Below are 19,194 nucleotides of genomic sequence, written 5' to 3' on the forward strand. Positions count from 1 at the left end.
TTATACTAGCAGGGGTACCCGGCGTTGCCCAGGTGTTTGGGGGGGTGTATGTAGGAGAGGGTGACCCTGTTTTAATATTACAAAAAAAACATGATGGTAAGAAAAATTGGAAAAACCAATACAAAGCAAAACAGCGAACAAACGTTAAAAAAAAAATGCTGGGGGGGGGGGGAGGAAAGGTGTAAAAGAGGAAAAAAAAAGTTTAGGTAGAAAGACAGGCTCAAACCCAAAACATCGAGGCTAAGGCGGAAAAAAATGCCCGACACGTTACCCCTACGCCAAAGAGACATACACTTAATAACGGATAAAATTAAATCTTTAAAAACACTTGCAGGTGGTTGAAACTAACACAAACGTTTTCTAGGTCAAACATGGCGTCATTGTCGTAATAGCAGGAGCAGAGAAAATGAAGGAACGATTTTTTCGGCACCCCTCCCTGTACAAAACTGATGATTTTAGGGTGAAGGAATTAATGTTTTTGGCCAATTTTTCGATATTTGTCGGGCGAAGGTTGGAACTTTAAAATGATACCTATCTGGCGAAAATCTGTGACCCGTGTCAACAGCTTTTGCAAGACATACAAACACACATACATACATGCATACACACATTTTCGCTTTTATATATATATAGATTATATTGGACCCAATATATAGTAATGATTTAAAAAGTTAAAAACAAAAAAAATGACTTGTGTACCACCACCGAGAATCGAAACCAAAACGATTAGCTTACGATTTGCTTTTTCCTTGGACGTTAATGACTGAGCTATGAAGACATGTTTGCTGCAAGGATAAAGATAACAAAAATAAACCAATAGCTATTACGTTACGCATGCATATTCGTAAAGCATCGTTCGACCTTCACTTAGCAAATTCCATTTCTTTAATTTTCACACTTTTGCCCTGATTTTTCTCAGCTAAAACTCAAATACAAAGTTTCGTATGGGTTTAAATACCCTATATATTAAGTTTCATGTCTGTAGACCAAAAACTGACTGAAGAGTTTGGTAGGCAAAATTTTTAAACAAATATATATATATACGCATATATCAATACATATAGAAAGAGGTTTGTGTTTATTATAATCTTTTTATCCAAATATTATCCAAATATAAATCATGTAGACTATCTGCATGAATATAATTACACGTAGTAGTTAACTAAAGATGATCATCTATATATATAAAAGCGAAAATGTATGTATGTATGTATGTATGTTCGCTTTTTCTGTATGTCAACAAAAGGCTTTTTTCAGAGAAGCGGTCGCTCGCTTCACAACTTTTTAAAACTTTGTATATCACATATAAATTGTAATATCTCACACTTAACAACGAAGCTCGCCTGTCTATTTAATTTGCTCGATTTCGGGAAAATAAATATTCAACATTTGTCGCTCGTCGCATGTGGGTTAGTCTTTTTCCTATAACATCTTAGGGGGGAAAAAAAGCGTTCAGCAGTAAATGAAATCTCGCAGTCAAACTTGACCTCATTAACTCATTAAAACGGGCACCTGCTAAATCCAAGTAATTAAATAAATTCAAACGTGTTTCTGTTAGCCTGTCGCGGTGGGACAATCGTTAACGTCGCACATTTTTTTTTTTAAACTTTAATTTACAACTTTGCCTCAACGGTTCGGGTTCGATCCTCATACTTACTTTTTTTTTTTTTTTTTTTAACCCCCACCCCGGAGTTTCCACACACACCTCCAAACACCCGGGCAACGCCGGGTACCCCTCGCTAATCCCATAAGAAAACTGAAAAAACTAATAGGGAATTAATTAAAATGAACGCTTAAAAGAATATGAGAATAGGTTAGATCTTTTGCGGATGAATGCAATTTCATGACTCATATATAAGAAAGTTGTATTTTCTTTTTAAATAAATAGAAAAAGAAAGGATTTAATATGAAGATCAAAACACAAAAAAAAAAAATGTTATGGGAGTATATATAATAAAAATAAGGCCTTTTCAAGACAAAGTTAAAAATTAAAGGCTTTTTAAGCTTTTGTGAACCCTGTAATTAGCCATAATTTGCTTGTTACTCACAAAGTTTCTGTCTATTACCCTCATCCTCTCTAAGAGTATGTTTGACACCCACTCCTCGCTCATTTTATAGGGTATTTATCACTTGCTTCTCACTCCCTCTTTAATAAAATTAACTATAAAGAAAATATTTTCTAATATACAACTAAATTGGTTTCATGACCATGCTTATCTGATGAGGAAGGTGACTAGACACAAAACATGGTGTAAAAATAAGACTAAAGCAGAGGTTCTCAACCAGAGGTAAATTTACCCTTTGGGGGGAAAAATATATAGCTGGGGGTAAATAATTGAAGTACCTGATAATATTAAAATAATTATTGTGTCATATCTAAAAAACGCACATACTTGGAGTCAAAGGCCATAAACCGCCTGAAAGCCAATGATAATATGAGAGTGGCCTTGTTAGAAACAGCTCTTTGCATAACCAAATATGATTGACTCAATAAATCAGTAGTGTTTCCACTGATAATGCTTCCGGTGTTTCTGTTCATTATTTTTTTTATAATACAAATTAACTTTATAATTTTTTTTATTTAGAAAAAGTTTGATTTTCTTTATTTTTTTGATACGAATGTTTAATACTATTTTTATACAAAAACCTAAACAATAAAAAATTTTTTTTTTTTTTTTACTTTCTTGCTTTTCGGTCAATTTATGATGGCTATTAATTTTTTTTATGAGAGTAGGAAATAAATAGAGAAATACATGAAATCGAGGGGGGGGGGGTCAACAATGGAGAAAAGGTTGAGAATGGCAAGACTGAGGGATGGAGTAACCTACTCGCAATAAACAAATATCTAGAAGTATTTTTTTTAATTTATTGCATTTTTTTTTAATTTATTGCATTGTAGGAATACAGAAACACCTTGGTTTGTTTTTATTGTGCAGTGAGACAACTGGGAGTAATGGGTTCCGAGTTCTTGTTAGATCATCTTAAACCTTTCCAGGGCAAATTTTGAGAAAATTCAGGGTTTTATCTCTTGATTTTTCACCATCTGGCCCAAAGATATATAAAGTGCAGTGTAGGCGTTTGTGCACAGGCACGCAAATTTTGCTCTTTCATTTGCAGATGTTCATTTAAATCTTAGTTGGGGAGCTTGAAAGTAATTTTTGTAACTGATATAATTAATGTGAATACATCCGGGTTCCTCCTTACAAGAACCTGATTGGCTAGTTAAACCATCAATACCAACTATAGAACAGTTTGATGGAGATGTTTAAAAGCCTCTTTAAGAAGACTTACTAGATTATTACTCCAACACCACTGAGCACTTCAAAGGAATATATCCCTTGGCACATATCAGTAACCATGCCAGACGAGCACAAGGTCAGATTTAGGAGTGGCTGAAGAAAACGGAAGAGTTACATTGGAAGATGAGTGACTGCTACCACATTTTTACAAGGCTTCATTCGTCCAACTTCTCTATTAATTTTTCTTTCGTTTTTTTGTTTTGTTTTTTTTTAAACACTTCTGTTTGTCTCAAACAAAATATATTGCCATTGAAGCATACAAAGCTACTGTGATAGGGGTAAGATTCCTAACAATACTGTATTACTTCAACCCCCTCCCGCCGTTTCCCTTCAATTATAGAAATTTAGAAAAAGTAGAGTATAATTGTTCTCTGGAGGTTTCTGGAAAGAAAAAGAGATGATATATACAAAATAATCAGGCCATAGACAAATTCATCTGCTACTACTACTCCGGTGATATGGCCTTTTGGTCAAGATCAAAGTGTAGTATCTGTTCCGGCAGATGCTGCACTTGAGATGGTTTGTGCCGGTCAGTGGAGGGGAGGCCCTCTATACTGGGACAATTATTATTTTTGGTAATCAGAGTGTCCCCTTTTTGCCTACTTTTAGGGGAGCTGGTTTTTACCTCACATTAAAAACGGCCTTGTGCCTAATTTGCTCAGTGGGGGAGCAAATAAACACCATCTGTTCCGGCAGATACTGCAAGCTATGACTAGCTATGACTAGCAGAGACCAGATGTGGGGGCAACCCCACATGCCTGACCATTAACCAGCTCCCATTTCCCACCTCTCGGGAGCTGGTCCCCCTTTTCCCTTCCCCCTCCCTTCACTCCTCACATTAAAAATTGGCCTTGTGCCTAATTTGCTCGGTGGGGGAGCAAATAAATACCATCTGTTCTTCAGATGCTGCACTTCTATTTCTTGTTCTCTTTCGGTGGAGGATCAGTTCTTCACGACTGAGACAATTTTTATTTTTGTACCTTTTCTCCACGTTAAAAAACGACCCTGGTGTCTAACTCTGTCCCGTGGGGAGGCATAGTAAATAGGTACTACTACTCCGGTCATCATCAATTCATTGACACATAGGTTCGTTTGAAAGCCACCTTGGATTGTAACCACCTTCAAAACAGTTAGTGATAGAAGGAAACACCCAGTCACTTAATGAAATGTCCGAAAGCCCGCGGGGGGGGGGGGAGCTGACTACATTAACAATTAACAATTTCGTCGGAGAAAGAACACCTGTCAAATTTCTATGCGTGCGTCTCCCATTCCCTTCCAACATCTGTTCCATCACCACAATGTTGCACCCTGTGCTTGTTTTCCAAATACTATAATAGAATGTGCCCTGATGAACTCAAAGCACTTGTGCCCCCCTTGACGTACATACTCTCAACTAACCCAACAAGCAGCAAAATCGAACCCCTTCACTGTTGAGGTCTCTAAATGACAGAAAGCCTTCTACTCTAGTGGTTTCTTCCCTCAAACTGCTAGACTTTGGAATTCCCTCTCTGTTTCTTGCTTCCCTGACTGTACTAAGCTGCAAAAGTTTAAATATAATGTGAACAGACATCTCGCTGCTCAACTCCCCACAGTGGCCCATTAGACACAATCCCAACTAGTAGCCCCTTATGTTCCAACTAGCAATATGTAAATTTCCTCTTTTTTTCCCCTAACATGTAGAGCGTAGAACAATAAAAGTGTCGCCCTAAAGAAAACAACACTACAGTTTTATTTTAAAGCTTATTAAAAAAATAAATTCAGGTAACTTGATTATGTAGTAGAGCTGATATCTATTCAATGTAGCCACCTTCAGCTTCATTCATAATCTTGATACAGGTCTGGAACTGGGAGCATGCCTTTTCCACAAGCGCTGGCAGGAGCTTGGCAGATAGCGGCGATCAGGCTGCATTTGGTGTTGTGGGAGGTCATATTGGAGACATTCTCAACATATGATCAAACAAGGTAGTTCAGCAGGTTCAGGTCAGGGAAGGAGCGAGGCCAGGAAAAGAGACGGGTACAAAATCATAGCACTCCTTCTGAAGCCAAGCCTGGGTCTCTTTGGATTTTTGGCTTGGCGCCAAGTCCTGCTACCACATCTAGGGGCTGCCAGCAGTCACCTGATTGCACCAAACAATCGCCACACTCTTCAGTACATCCAGGTACATTTTGTTGTTGATTTTCAAGCCGACTTCAAAGATGTCAGGTGACATGATGTGGCTCTCACTTGAAACCACACTAAAAACCATAACCGTAGCTGGAAACTTTGTTTTCACCACCCTGGGCATGTACCTGTTATTCATTGCAATTCAGCAATGCATTTTGAGGGGCCTGTTGTCATAACTTGGATCAGTAAAGAGCAGGAGTTGTACAGTGGCGTATCTCCGATCTCGCTCATTGAACATTGTGTCACTTTCAGACATGATAGAAGGCTTCTATCGCTCTTGGGATTTGTACACAACTGGCCAACTAGTAGATGTTTATCAAGCGGAAATGGAATCATGTCATCTTTTCTAGAGCGACAATTTTATCGTTCCACCCTGTAGAAGAAAAAACTGTGCATGACCTCTCCCACCTAGTCAAAATAAAGGTTGAAATGGACAAATGCTTAACCAACAGAATCCGTTTTTAAAGTATCACAGGTCATCATCTACGGCTAATAGATGACCGGTTTTCAGGGAATGGTATCCCTCTGGATGGGGTTGCAATCAGCAAGTTTGTAGCCCTGCTTACAAGGTGAAAGATACTTCAAGAAATTTCAAGAGAATTTCTCAATGGAAGAAAGCGAGAGTTTCTTTTCAGTTTTATTGCATTTGGTTGCAAAAGAAATCCAGCTTTGACCAAATGCCCCATCTACCAAGCCCTTGCTCATACGATCATTCTCTACAGGTGTGAAACCTAACTCCTATGAGTAACTGACATTTACATGCTGAAAGTATTCAACTGATGGCATACCTGACACATTTTCAGGATTTCTGACAACATCCCATGTCTGAGATATAAAAACTTAGGCACCTCCAAGAGATATGGGCCTGATCTTATCCCTGCTATACTAATTAAGAAATGCTCAACTGAGCTAGACCCCGTACTTTCCAAACTCTACAACAAATGCCTTGCTGAATCCTGTTTCCCTAAGCTGGAAGATGGCATCTCTGGTACCAGTGTACAAGAATTCTGGTAAAAGGACTTACCCTCTCAATTTTCGCCCTATCAGTCTCCTCCCACTCTTTGCTAAAATCTTTGAGGTGCTAATCAATCAAGCACTAGTCCACCACCTTGCAAAAGCTAATCTTCTCTCTGACAAGCAATATGGATTTTAGCAATGTCGTTCCACTGCAGATATTTTAACAGTCATCTCTGAACGCATATACATGCATTGGATAAGGCAGGTGAAGCTAGGGCTGTAGCCCTCGATATATCCAAGGCTTTTGACAAAATCTGGCATGAAGGGCTAATGAAAATTAAATCATATGGTATAACCTTAAAAATACTAAATATAATTAGATCTTTCTGAGACAATAGGACCATCCAGGTTGTCATTGATGGACATTCATCCATACAGCATAACATTGATATAAGAGTACCTCAGGGGTTGATCCATGGACCACTATTATTCCTGATATTCATCAATGACCTCCCCAATAATATTGTGTCTGAGATGGGTATATTTGCTGATGATACAATGCTCTTTAACATGCATGAGGGAAGAAATGATGTACAAAAATCCAAGACAGTGGCTGAATCCTCCAGACTGTAGTGAATTGGGTACATAAATAGACAGTAACATTTAATGCTAGTAAGACTAAGCTGCTCTCCTTTAACAATTACAAGAAGCCTTTCCAACCACCAATATCCCCCCCTACCTGAAAATTCTTCCTTCGAACTCCTCGGCTTAACATTCACAGAAAATATGAACTGGAACAAATACATTGAGGACATTGTGAAGGCTGCTGCAAAGAAGGTGGGTTCCCTCGATCATGCTAGAAAACTACTCAGACCTGAGAGTATCCTGTAATTCTACAAGACAATTCGTCCATGCATGGAGTATTAAGTGCTGAAAGCTCATTTTACGTGTTGCAATATTTTTGATATGATAAAAGGGTACTTGCAGGACCTGTGGAAATTCCACAGTGGACACTTTCATTTGTAATATAATAATGTTGTCATGCTGTGGATGTTCAGCATAAATGGAGACACCCTGATATTATTGTAGCTCTTTTGTTAAAACTGCAAAAGTATTTATCTAAGCTAGCAGGGATTCCCAGCATAGCCAGTTCATAAAAAATGCTTAAATATGATATTTTAATTCTTGCAGATTTTGTATATATTATAGAGTCAATTTTCTATCGATTCTTATATATTATAAAGTTGTGATTTAAAAAATAAAAAATATATATTCATATGACTTGGATGCATCAGCTTGAATTGAAACTGAAACCAAATCTTATGAAGAATATATATATATATATATATATATATAACTTAAGTGCCATCAGCTATAATTGAAACCAAAACCAAAACTTATGAAGAATTTTTGGTAAAATTATTTATTACAAGAAATAGAAGGTCATGACAATTAAAGGACAATCACTTGGAAGAAAAATGATGTAAGCACGACACAAAAAATAACACACACGCTATCGTATTAATATATAGATGAGTAAAGAAAATTGGACCGTTCTATTTATAGACACTAGTGATAGAAACTGACCAATTAAATTGAAGCATGCTCTGCTAGCAACCAATCAGAAACTGGAATCACTTGATAAAACGTACTGAATATTATTTTAGAATTCCCAGACATAATTTTTCATGTCCACACAAGAAGGAATCTTGCTCTTCATCTACAAACTTTTACAGTTCAAAATTTATACAGATTATCTACCCACTGAAAACTTTTTTTTCATCTCAGGACTTACATAGATTAGCTACCCATCAGAAAACTCTCCTAAAAGTTAACATGGCTTTCAATTAAATATTACATTACTCAAAAGTAACCATTGTTTATTTCATTAAAAAGCCAAAATTAAATTTTTTAAATATATATTAAAACAGACTGTATTGATTGCTTCAAAATGTGCTTAAAAAAAAAAAAAGTTTGTCCTCGAAAATATATTCAAACATTGAACACCACACTATCTTTGATTTAATACAATATGCGAGATCAATATTTAATCAAAAGTTATAATATCTATAGCAGTTACATGAGAGATCTATTTTTTTTTATATATACGCAAAATATCTTTGTTATGTTGAGTTGTAATTTGGTCAGCGTATTGATACACATCCAATTAGCGCACCAAACAGGCACATTTGAAGCCTCCCATCTCAAGATACAAATCTGTTCCTAAGCAAATTTTGTCCGGGCAAGACGTCCCATTCATTCTGCCCTTGTATAACGCCAGAATCATGGCATACTAATATATATATATATATATATATATATATATATATATATATATATATATATTACTAGCAAAAGTACCCGTCGTTGACTGGGTTCCAAAACAGCCTACAGAAAATGGACTCTGATTTATCAAAGTATGATAGGTTATGAAAAGGAAGGGTAGTAATGAGATAGCTTCGAATTTGGGGGGTATCAAAACCAAAGCAAAATATGATGAAAGTAAAAATAAAATAGATGAACCCCATAATTCATTATACCATACCTGTTCACACTGAAACACTTATCACAACATTCTGTGGATCTATATTAAAAAACCTTGTTAAACTTTGTGACATATTTACATTCTATGGAGGTCAGGCGCGAACGAACACCCCATAATTTTATCATACAATATTTCTTCAAACTGAAACATAATTATCAAAGTATACTTACGCAAATAGATATGAAAAGTCTTTATTAAAGTTTGTGTCTATTTCCATTCTATGGAGGCCAGGTACAAACGCAGACCCCACAATTTTATTATACCATCCCTATTTAAGTTCAAACATACTTATCAAAGTATTCTTATGTACATCTATATAAAAAATACTTGTAAACGTTTTTTTTTTAATTTTAAATTTTTTATTTCCATACTTTGTGGACCAGGCGTGAACGCAGACCCCACAATTTTAATGAACCACTGTTCTGCCAGATCAAACTTACCCATTCCTGTGTCTCTATACATCTTCTATCATTATATGTAATCAGTTTTTTAAAATAGTCAATCATATAGGAACCTATTCGTGACCAGACACACACACACACACACACACACACACACATACATACACAGATATTCAGCTTTATATTATAGATATAAGCTTTTTTATCACTAAGGACCAAAAATACCTTATAATAAATTGGAATCTACCAACAATGTGGATTTATTAAACAAACTCGGACTGACCATAATAACCACTCTATATAAGGAAAACCACGGCACCCGGATACCATAAATTCATATCCTTTCATTATATCAACTCTTATTTCATCGATTTTCTTTATCTATGTCCCCTAAAAAGATGTAATTAATTTTTAAATATATTTTATTTGTACATGCTAAATAACAATATTATTTCGAATTAGATCTAATATTTGCTAATGACTTTTCCTCTGAGGAGATGAACCTACATCAAAAATTTATGGGTAAAGGAAAAACATCTGAACTGTACTTTTTATTCAAACAATAAATTTCTGTTCTAAAAATTGATGTTTTTCTGAATTAAATTTAAAACAAAAGAACTATAAATCCCATTTGCTCTATCAAGTATATTGAGCTATTCTTTTTTGGGGCTGGGATTGTCTTATATAATATTACCTCCAAAAAATATTTTGTAAGACTCGATACCACATGATTAAATAATTTGTGTTCCTATTCACCTCAGGATTCTGATATATAATATATATATTAAAAAGAGTGTAGCCATCAACAATTGTGATTTTTTCAGACTTTTATCATTTTTTATTTTAAAATATTTTTATGACGCGTTTCAAGCCTTGTTCAGCTCTCTTCGGATATTTTTATATAAAGGTTGTTTCTTTTAAGTGAAAGTTTGAAATGTCTTTTTGGAAAACATTTTAACTCTGACAACACTGATTGTGTTTTTCAAAGAAATGCCAATCTCGTACTTTTTGTCACCAATAGTCGGTGTTGCTCTAGAGTTCAATCAGAGTTAAGTCCATTTAGTAGGCGAGGGGCTTTTGGTCTATTTGGTGAAGATTTTTATGTTTTTTTTATGATTTTCTTTCTTTTTTGATGTGTGCGTATGTGGGTATCTGTGTGTGCCTGTGTGTTAAGGCGAGAGTTGTCTGTTGTGCGTGTGTGTGTGTGGGGGGATAAAATCCCTGATTTTTTTTTTTTTGTCCATTCCCAATCCAAACACATATACATACATGTACTGAGTCACCCAAGCATAAGTACATGCACACACACACAAATAAAATGGAAAATAGATAACAGATGATATACACACACACACACACACACACAAAGTCAGAGATTGGCATTTCTCTGAAAAACACAGTGTTGTCAGAGTTAAAATGTTTTCCAAAAAGACATTTCAAACTTTCACTTAAAAAAAAAACCTTTATATAAAAATATCTGAAGAGTGCTGAACAAAGCTTGAAACGCGTCATAAAAATATTTAAAAAAAAAAAAATGATAAAAGTCTGAAAACCCCACAATAGTTGATGGCTACACTCTTAAATATACATTTTTTCTCTCGTTGGAGCTACACAACCATCACTTTATATATATATATATATATATATATATATATATATATATAATAGTGATAAGTAGGGATCTATAATTATCAGTAGTAAGATTATACTTCTAAAAACAAGAATCGGTTTAAGGTCCCCAAAATTCATGCTAGAATTGTCAATAAATCAATAAATAAGGATAGTGTACTAGGTAAAATTCACTTGTAAGTGACACTCTTCTGGAGGTTTAAAGTTCAATCCTCAGTGCAAGTGTTACAAAAAACACAACTTCGAATTACATCACTCGATAAATTCTTGGCCCTCGGGACAAGATCAAAGTGTAGTATCAGTTCTTCAGATGCTGCACTTCTATTTCTTGTTCTCTTTCGGTGGAGGAGAAATCCTTCACGACTGAGACAATTTTTATTTTTGTACCTTTTCTCCACGTTAAAAAACGACCCTGGTGTCTAACTCTGTCCCGTGGGGAGGCATAGTAAATAGGTACATCACTCGATAATGTACGTCACTAACTTTGATACCCAAACTTTCTATTAAATTAGCTGTATATACTCGCCGTTGCCTGGTCGAAACATATTACCTTATGTGGACATTAGTCACATACTATTTAAGATACACCGAATATCTAACTTGTTAGGAAAAGTGATCAAATGTTAGATTTAGCGAAGCATACAACACATTCATCTTGAACTATGAAAATCAAACGCAAAGTAACTTTCATAGTTTAAAGGGGAAATAAAACTCATAGCTTAAATAAGTTTACTTGCAATTTTAAATGCAACAGGACAAATATGGTAAAATAGTCCCCAAAATGGAACTTTTTATTAGCCCTAAAAGAACCCTTGGGGCACACCTAAGAGTTATCACTAAGTATAGACAAACAAAATTATATAGAAATCAGTTAGTTACAACTTTTCAGAAAGTTTTATAAAAATCCAAGACATCAATTTTCTTTTAATAAACACAAAATTGTCAATTTTAGCCATTTTAACCCGAAAGGCACCCCCTAGGGGGACAACCGGAATTTCCCCTGAAAATCCGTTCTGTTACTTTTTTACTCATATCATGTTTAATGTTTGTGCAAAATTTCAAAAAATCCCTAGGCATAGTTATTGAGAAAAGTGCGAACAGAAACGAACGAACGGACGAAGGTAAATTTATAGGTCCACCCTCCTTTTGTTGGGGGGGGGGCCAATAAACTTTAAATAATGTTTTTAAATAGAACAATTAAAATGATTTTATTGCAACAAACAATAACATGGAGCTAATTATTAAAACAGATTTTCTTTAATGCAATTCTTTTGAATCTATTCTTCAGATGCCACACTTCAATTTCTTGTTCTCTCTCAGCGGTATTTATTTGCTCCCCCACCGAGCAACTTAGGCACAAGGCCGATTTTTAATGTGGGGGTGAAGGGGAGGGGGAAGCGAAAAGGGGGACCAGCTCCCGAAAGGTGGGAAATGGGAGCTGGATAGTGATTTGCCAGCTGGCCCACGTAGGGTTGCCCCTACATGGACCAGAAGATTGCCACAAAGGCAATGGTCTTTGCTTGCAGCATCTGCCGGAACAGATACTACACTTTGATCTTGGTCCGAAGGCCACAAAAGTCCTCCCATAAGGGGGAGGTAAGCGGTAGAGAAATCCTTCACGACTGAGACAATTTTTATTTTTGTTCCTTATCTCCACGTTAAAAAACGACCCTGGTGTTTAACTCTGTCCCGTGGGGAGGCATTGTAAATAGGAAATATGTATACAAGTCCGTTTTCAGTATGAAAATTATTTTTTTTTTTATTACATTTTCACCCCAAACAAGGCACATTGCCACTTTGGTGTAGGGGGCTACTATCAGGGGAAACATCTACTGGGGTACTATGTAGGGATTAGGGCAGCAAGATGTTGGTTCACGTTGCACTTGAACTTATGCATGTCAGTACAGTTGGGGAAGCAGTGACCTGGAATGGAATTCCAAAGTCTAGCAGTTCTGGGGACGAAACTACTGGAGTAGAAAGATCTTTTACATCTAGGGATCTCAACAGTGTGGGGGTGGGATTTTGCAGCTTGTCGGGTCTGTCGAGGGTGTTCACGTCGTGGGGGCACAAGTGCTTGCAGTTCATCAGAGCATTCACCATTATAATACTTGTAGAACAGGCAGAGGGATGCAACGTTTCGACGATGGGATAGAGGCTGAAGCTTAGATGCCAGTTTAGGGCCTATCAGATTTGCGATTCTCTTTTGAACCCTGTCAAGGAGCGAGAGACTAGTAGCCGATGCACCAGCCCAAATATGACAACAATACTCCATACATGGGCGAATGGTGGCCTTATAGAAGTACAGGATACTTTCGGGTGTTAGAAGTTTTCTAGCACGGTAGAGAGAGCCCACCTTCCTCGCAGCGGCCCTGGCAATGCCCTCGATGTAATTGTTCCAACTCATGTTTCCTGTGAACGTTAGGCCAAGGAGCTTGAAAGACGTACTCTCAAATAAAGAGTCGTTGGCCATTGCTATAGGTGGTAGAGAAGGTTTCTTGTAATTATTGAATGAAACCAGTTTAGTCTTGGCGGCATTGAACGTGACCATCCATTTTTGTCCCCATTCCGTTACTGATTGGAGGTCATCCTCTAGTGTTTCTGCCATTACTTTAGATATATGTTCATTTGTTTTCCTGTCGTGCCTGCTATAGAGTGTGGTGTCATCAGCATATATACCCATCTCAGAGGCAATTTTGTCGGGGAGGTCATTTATGAATATCAGGAATAGCAGAGGTCAAAGGATAGATCCCTGGGGCACTCCCGCATTTATATCATATTGTTTAGATGTACGACCGTCGAGGACAACCTGGATTTTTCTCTTATCTAAGAAGGATTTAATTATGTTAAGTATTCTACCAGTGATACCGTATGATCTAATCTTCCTGAGGAGACCCTCATGCCATACCCTGTCAAAAGCCTTAGATATATCTAGAGCTACCGCTCTGCCCTCTCCCGCTTTGTCCAGTGAATGGTATATGCGTTCAGAGATTACAGTGAGGATGTCTGCCGTGGAACGGGCTTGTCTAAATCCATATTGTTGGTCGGTCATAAGTTTAGCATCTGTAAGGTGCTGGACTAGAGCATGGTTAATTAAGGTCTCAAATATTTTGGCAAAAAGTGGGAGGAGGCTAATAGGGAGATAATTTAATGGGTCAGTTCTTTCGCCAGAATTCTTGAATACTGGTACCACAGAAGCAGTTTTCCAACAGCCCGGAAAGCAAGATTCATTAAGGCATTTGTTGTAGAGTTTGGAGAGAACTGGAGCTACTTCGGCTGAGCACATTTTTAATAGCACAGCTGGGATGAGGTCGGGTCAAAGCAGTGTACCTTTTGTAGATATTTATTAAAGTGTGAACAAACAAACAGAAATACAACTTTATTATAATACAAGATTCAAGCAAGGACGGTCGACGGAGTTTTATAATTATAAAGATCGGACGATTTTTTCTTGCTGCTAAATCATAAGAAAACAACATATGATGGAGCCACTATTCTAAAAAAGAAAGAAAAAAGAACCAGATATGATATTCATCTGGCGATTAAAAAATTATTATATACATACTTTATATATATATATATATATATATATATATATATATATATATATATATAAACGATTAGAAATCGCAATCGATGTGAAAAAATACAACCAGGTTAAAAAAAATCTCTTAATCTAAACAAACGGCACGAACAGCTGTCAGAAAGGATTAATTGCTTCCATTCAAAACGGATTATGAGGATTAACTGATAAAAGTGTTGGATGGTTAATTCATGGCACACAATTCTAGATAACAAACAAAAAGAACACTTCAATAACAAACAAAATATGTATATTTTTTTTAATGCTTGTTTACGTCAAACTTACATGTGTAATTTATAAAAATTGTCATTTCAAGTAAATGATAAATAAATAAAATAGCAACAAAAAAAATGGCCACTCTTGCTTTTGCAGACAACAAAAGTTAAACAGTGTGAAATATAGGTACCTCCAAAGCACATCACAGAATTGCTCCAACTATATATTATATTGATGTTTCTGAATTTTTGAGATGAGAATTGGTTATTCGTATTATTTGGATTCATCGGACTACTGTTCTCATCTTGAGTGTGATTTTCACAACAGTCGATATAACCTCCGACCTTCTTTGGGTGTATCTTGTCAAACTCGGGAATGTTTCTGTCGAACTCGGGAATTTGGACGGAATTTCGAGCGAATTCAGGGGTAGCGTTCTCTTGTTTTGTCAGCCATCACTGGATAGAGGTCCTAAGTAATTCACAATTGTATTTTTTCGGTTGCTCACACTGAGGATTGAACTTTCAACCTTCAGGAAAATATCGTATAACTTTTTAAAATTGATTTTTACAAGTACTCTAACCACTGCGCCACGAAGAAGGTCGGAGGTTATATCGACCGAACCATGAAAATCACACTCCAGATGAGAGCAGTAGTCCGATGAATCCAAATAATACGAATAAAAATAATATTTTTACTTATTTTTTCAGCATACAAAAATAATGAAAATACGACACTAAAATCGTGTTTACATTATCAACACCTTGAAATAGGTACGTGCAAAAGAGTTTGTACAAAAATCATGACTGGTTCTTAAAAGAGGCTTATCATAATTATCTTTTTTAGCTGACGTTTAAATTTTGATTGTTATAGTTCCTTCTAAAGTTAATATTAACGATAATTACATCTTGAAAACCTTCTGTGCAACACTTTAACACAGTATTAAACATATACACTAGTGACAAATAAATTATATTTTTATAATAATACATTTTGGCCTGTGTCAATTTCGGTATTTTACAGTTGGTAATAGTTATTTTTATATCAAAACTAGCAGGGTGACCTGACGTTACCTGGGATTGAATGATGATCAACGAACACACAATCATATTTTTCTTGTCATCAAAATCGGTGAAATCGCTCATTTTTCAATCAAATCGAGTGCCTGCTCTAGGTGGGGACTCATCGCAGTGCACCAGAAGAAAGCTCACATGCCTCTCGCAGTGTCTTAATTCACAATATATTGTGGTCTACATTGCACTGTAGAGAACCTACTATTGATTTAATATATATAATTACTTGAATTAAAATGCAAAAGTCAAGTATCATACTTCAATTGTGCTTTAAACAGAAACATTCATTTTGAACACTTTGTCATATCAAAGAACCAACTGTAGATTTTTTTATGTCGAGCCTTTTGGCTTGTGTGGTAATAAAACTTCTCAAATGCATTTGTGATGTTAGGCTGTGTAAGGTGTTTACTTTGGTCAAAGTCGTCTGTTCCTTCTTTCATCGGATTGTTTTTATTATCGATACTTATCAAAAACAATTCGATACAAAACCTATTTAACAACACTACCAGACACAAAGTAATTTTGTGTGAAATTTCATAAAAATCGCCCCAGCCGTTTTGGAGTCCATAAGGAACGGACTCACAGATACACAGACAAAGTTCCTTTTATATAATAGTAGATAGATAGAGATATCTTGAAAAATAGAATACATTTACTGAAAATTCTCAGTTTAAAACTGAACATTTCAGTAGAATGGAATTTAAATCATTTTAATCTTTTAAAAAAATTAATTATTTTTGAGACTATTATTTTCTTTGCAATTCAACAGATCATAGTATATATTGATTAGAAAAACGTTGCTTTGTTATTTTTACAAAACAATAATATTAAATTTCCTAGCAGGGGGTCGTAAAATACGCTTAAATATGATATTTTAATTTGTCCAGGTTTCGTATATATTATTATAGAGCGATGATTTCAAAAGTAAAAAAAAAAAAGTATTTAGGTGCCATCAGCTAGAATCGAAACCGAAATCAAAACTGTAGCATTCAAAGTTGGTGACGTTATCACTGTACCAACGTGACATGCATATGAACTGATTAAAAATAAAATAAGATGAATGTACTAAATGTATAACGATCTTTTTTCAATTTTGACGCCTTAAAAATTATTTTAACCAGCTAAAGACCCATAAGAGAACGGTCCATAAAAAATCCAATCATTTGTGGCCCCTAGTGCCACTCTGCGACTTTTAGTTTCAGTAGAGATAGAGTTTGAAAATATGGAGACAGACAGACAAACATAGTGAGCTTTATAAATTAGATTTCCATTTTTCTTTACGAATTAATGATTACTGATAAAAGAATAGGTTGATTAAACATAAAAGAAATAAATGTGTTTTTTAAAACTCTTCAGCTTTGTAAAATACTAGCAAGGCTACGCGGCGTTGCCTGGAACAAAAGTGTAACACATTTCTATTAAAACATTTTTCTATATTTCTCTCTTTCTACCCTCGGTTTTCCCCTCCCTCACCTCAAACCCATATTTCTTCTTCAACCAACCTATTCCTCTCTGTTGCAATACTTTTGGTTTATAATGGGGGTAAGTATTTATTTGCTTCTCCACGTAAGCAAAATATGACACAAGGTCGGTTTTTATGTGGAGTGAAGGAGAAGGAGGAGAGGAAGGGGGGACGGGATGGTATATAGGGTTACCCCTACATGGGCCAATAACCAATTGCCACAAGGGCAATGGTCTCAAAGTGCAGCATCTGCGGGAACAGATACTACACTTTGAGATATTAAATCTTTTATTCAGGCAAAAATAAACATGAATAAAAAACTTAGGCACAGGGCCAGCTCAAAAAGGAGGAAAATGGGGGTCATTTGTCATCCTTGTCACTCTAGAACTAAACAAAAGTTTCTCTTAGCTAGAATCTTCTTCCACCATAATACCGCATTCACATTTTCGTACTTGGAAACGTCATACTTAGCACCCAATTAAAAAAAAAATTTTTTTCAGATACTACACTTTGAGATATTAAATCTTTTATTCATGTTAAAAAATACAGTCAAAATCAACGATGAACAAAAAACTTAGGCACATGGCCAACTCGCTTTATTTATACGAGAAAAACAAACACTCGAAACGAGGGAATTTTTTAAAACTCGATCAAAATAAAGATAGAGACGATATCCGTTTGTAAATCGGAGATATTACAATCTAGGAAGTATAAGGAAACTTCTCCCGGTATGTAACCGACACGAGAAGCCCGACAGAAAAAGCCTTTCATGGACACAAATGCATGTGTCCATTTTGCCTTTTATATAATAAACTAGTGAGAGGTACCCGGCGTTTTTCGGTGTGTGTGGTCGGGCGGGAGTGGGGGTGTTAATGAAAACCTAAGAATAAGCGAAGTAAAAAAACAAAACAAAAAAACGAACATTACGTGAAAAATGGCTTAAATAACACTGCTTCAATATTAAAATTTAAAAAATCGCAAAAAAAAAAAAAAATCTCGCACCACGATTTGAATCCAAAACGTTTAGATAATGAACCAACATTCTAACCAACTGAGCTAACATGACGTACATGAAATTTAGTCAGTTCTTCAACTATTTAAACTAAATCAGGTCATGACGTCATCTGACGCATGCGTAGAACCGGTCGTCGTCATGAGAGGATGGTTTTTGTTGACCCCCCCCCCCGAAGAAAATTGTAGATTTCGGGGTGAAAAAATTAACGCTTTTGGCCAAATTTTCAGGCGAAGGATGAAGCTTCAATATGATACCAAGTTTGTGAATTTTTGTTCCGTCTGTCGAAAGTTTTTAGCGGACACACAAACACACATACAACACATATTTTCACTTTTATATATATAGACTAGCCTGGGTGCCCAGCATTGCCCGGGTGTTTGGAGGTGTAAAAGAAGAAAAAAAAAAGTGGTAGTAGGAGGCAGGCAGGCTCAAATCCGTGACGTGAAGGCATAAAAGAAAGTGAAAGAAAAGCTGAATCTTACCACTACGCTAAGACGCGAGAGGAAGTGAAAAGCATCCAAATTTATCAATATCAATAAAAAAGTTGACTTGAAGTGAATAAATTAAGAATCACGCAGGCGCAGAAATAAAAGTTGACTGCAGGCCAGTTTCTGCTTCCCCACGATGTTGGGGAAAACCAGCTCCTCCCAAGAAGGGGGAGCTCTCCAAACGAATAGCAATTGTTTGATATGAAGGGTTTCCCCAACATTGATCAAAGTTTTCTGGAGGTCCCGGCCGGAAAGCCAGGTGGCCTACTTCGCTCTGATTAGTTTCGCTTTTATACGAAAAAGACAAACAAACACGCAAAAGGACGGAATAGAGGGAATTTTTTAAAGTCGATAAAAATAAATGTAGA

General features: G+C 36.1%; 1 protein-coding gene across 6 annotated transcripts in view; it reads right to left on the bottom strand.

The window, feature by feature from the left end:
- The window catches only part of LOC145242133 (regulator of G-protein signaling 12-like), a 190,755-nt gene that overhangs the window by 78,687 nt on the left and 92,874 nt on the right, over positions 1–19,194 (bottom strand). The window contains exon 2 of one of the 6 annotated variants that reach the window (XM_080105060.1): positions 736–785. The exons of the other annotated variants lie outside the window; for them this stretch is intronic. The gene's annotated coding sequence lies outside the window, so the exon portion shown is untranslated. The remainder of the gene's footprint in view (positions 1–735; positions 786–19,194) is intronic. 6 annotated transcript variants of the gene reach the window in all.

The sequence above is a fragment of the Euprymna scolopes genome, chromosome 21, assembly GCF_053919585.1.
Source record: "Euprymna scolopes isolate OS-2025 chromosome 21, ASM5391958v1, whole genome shotgun sequence".
In the NCBI taxonomy this organism is placed as follows: Eukaryota; Metazoa; Mollusca; class Cephalopoda; order Sepiida; family Sepiolidae; genus Euprymna; species Euprymna scolopes.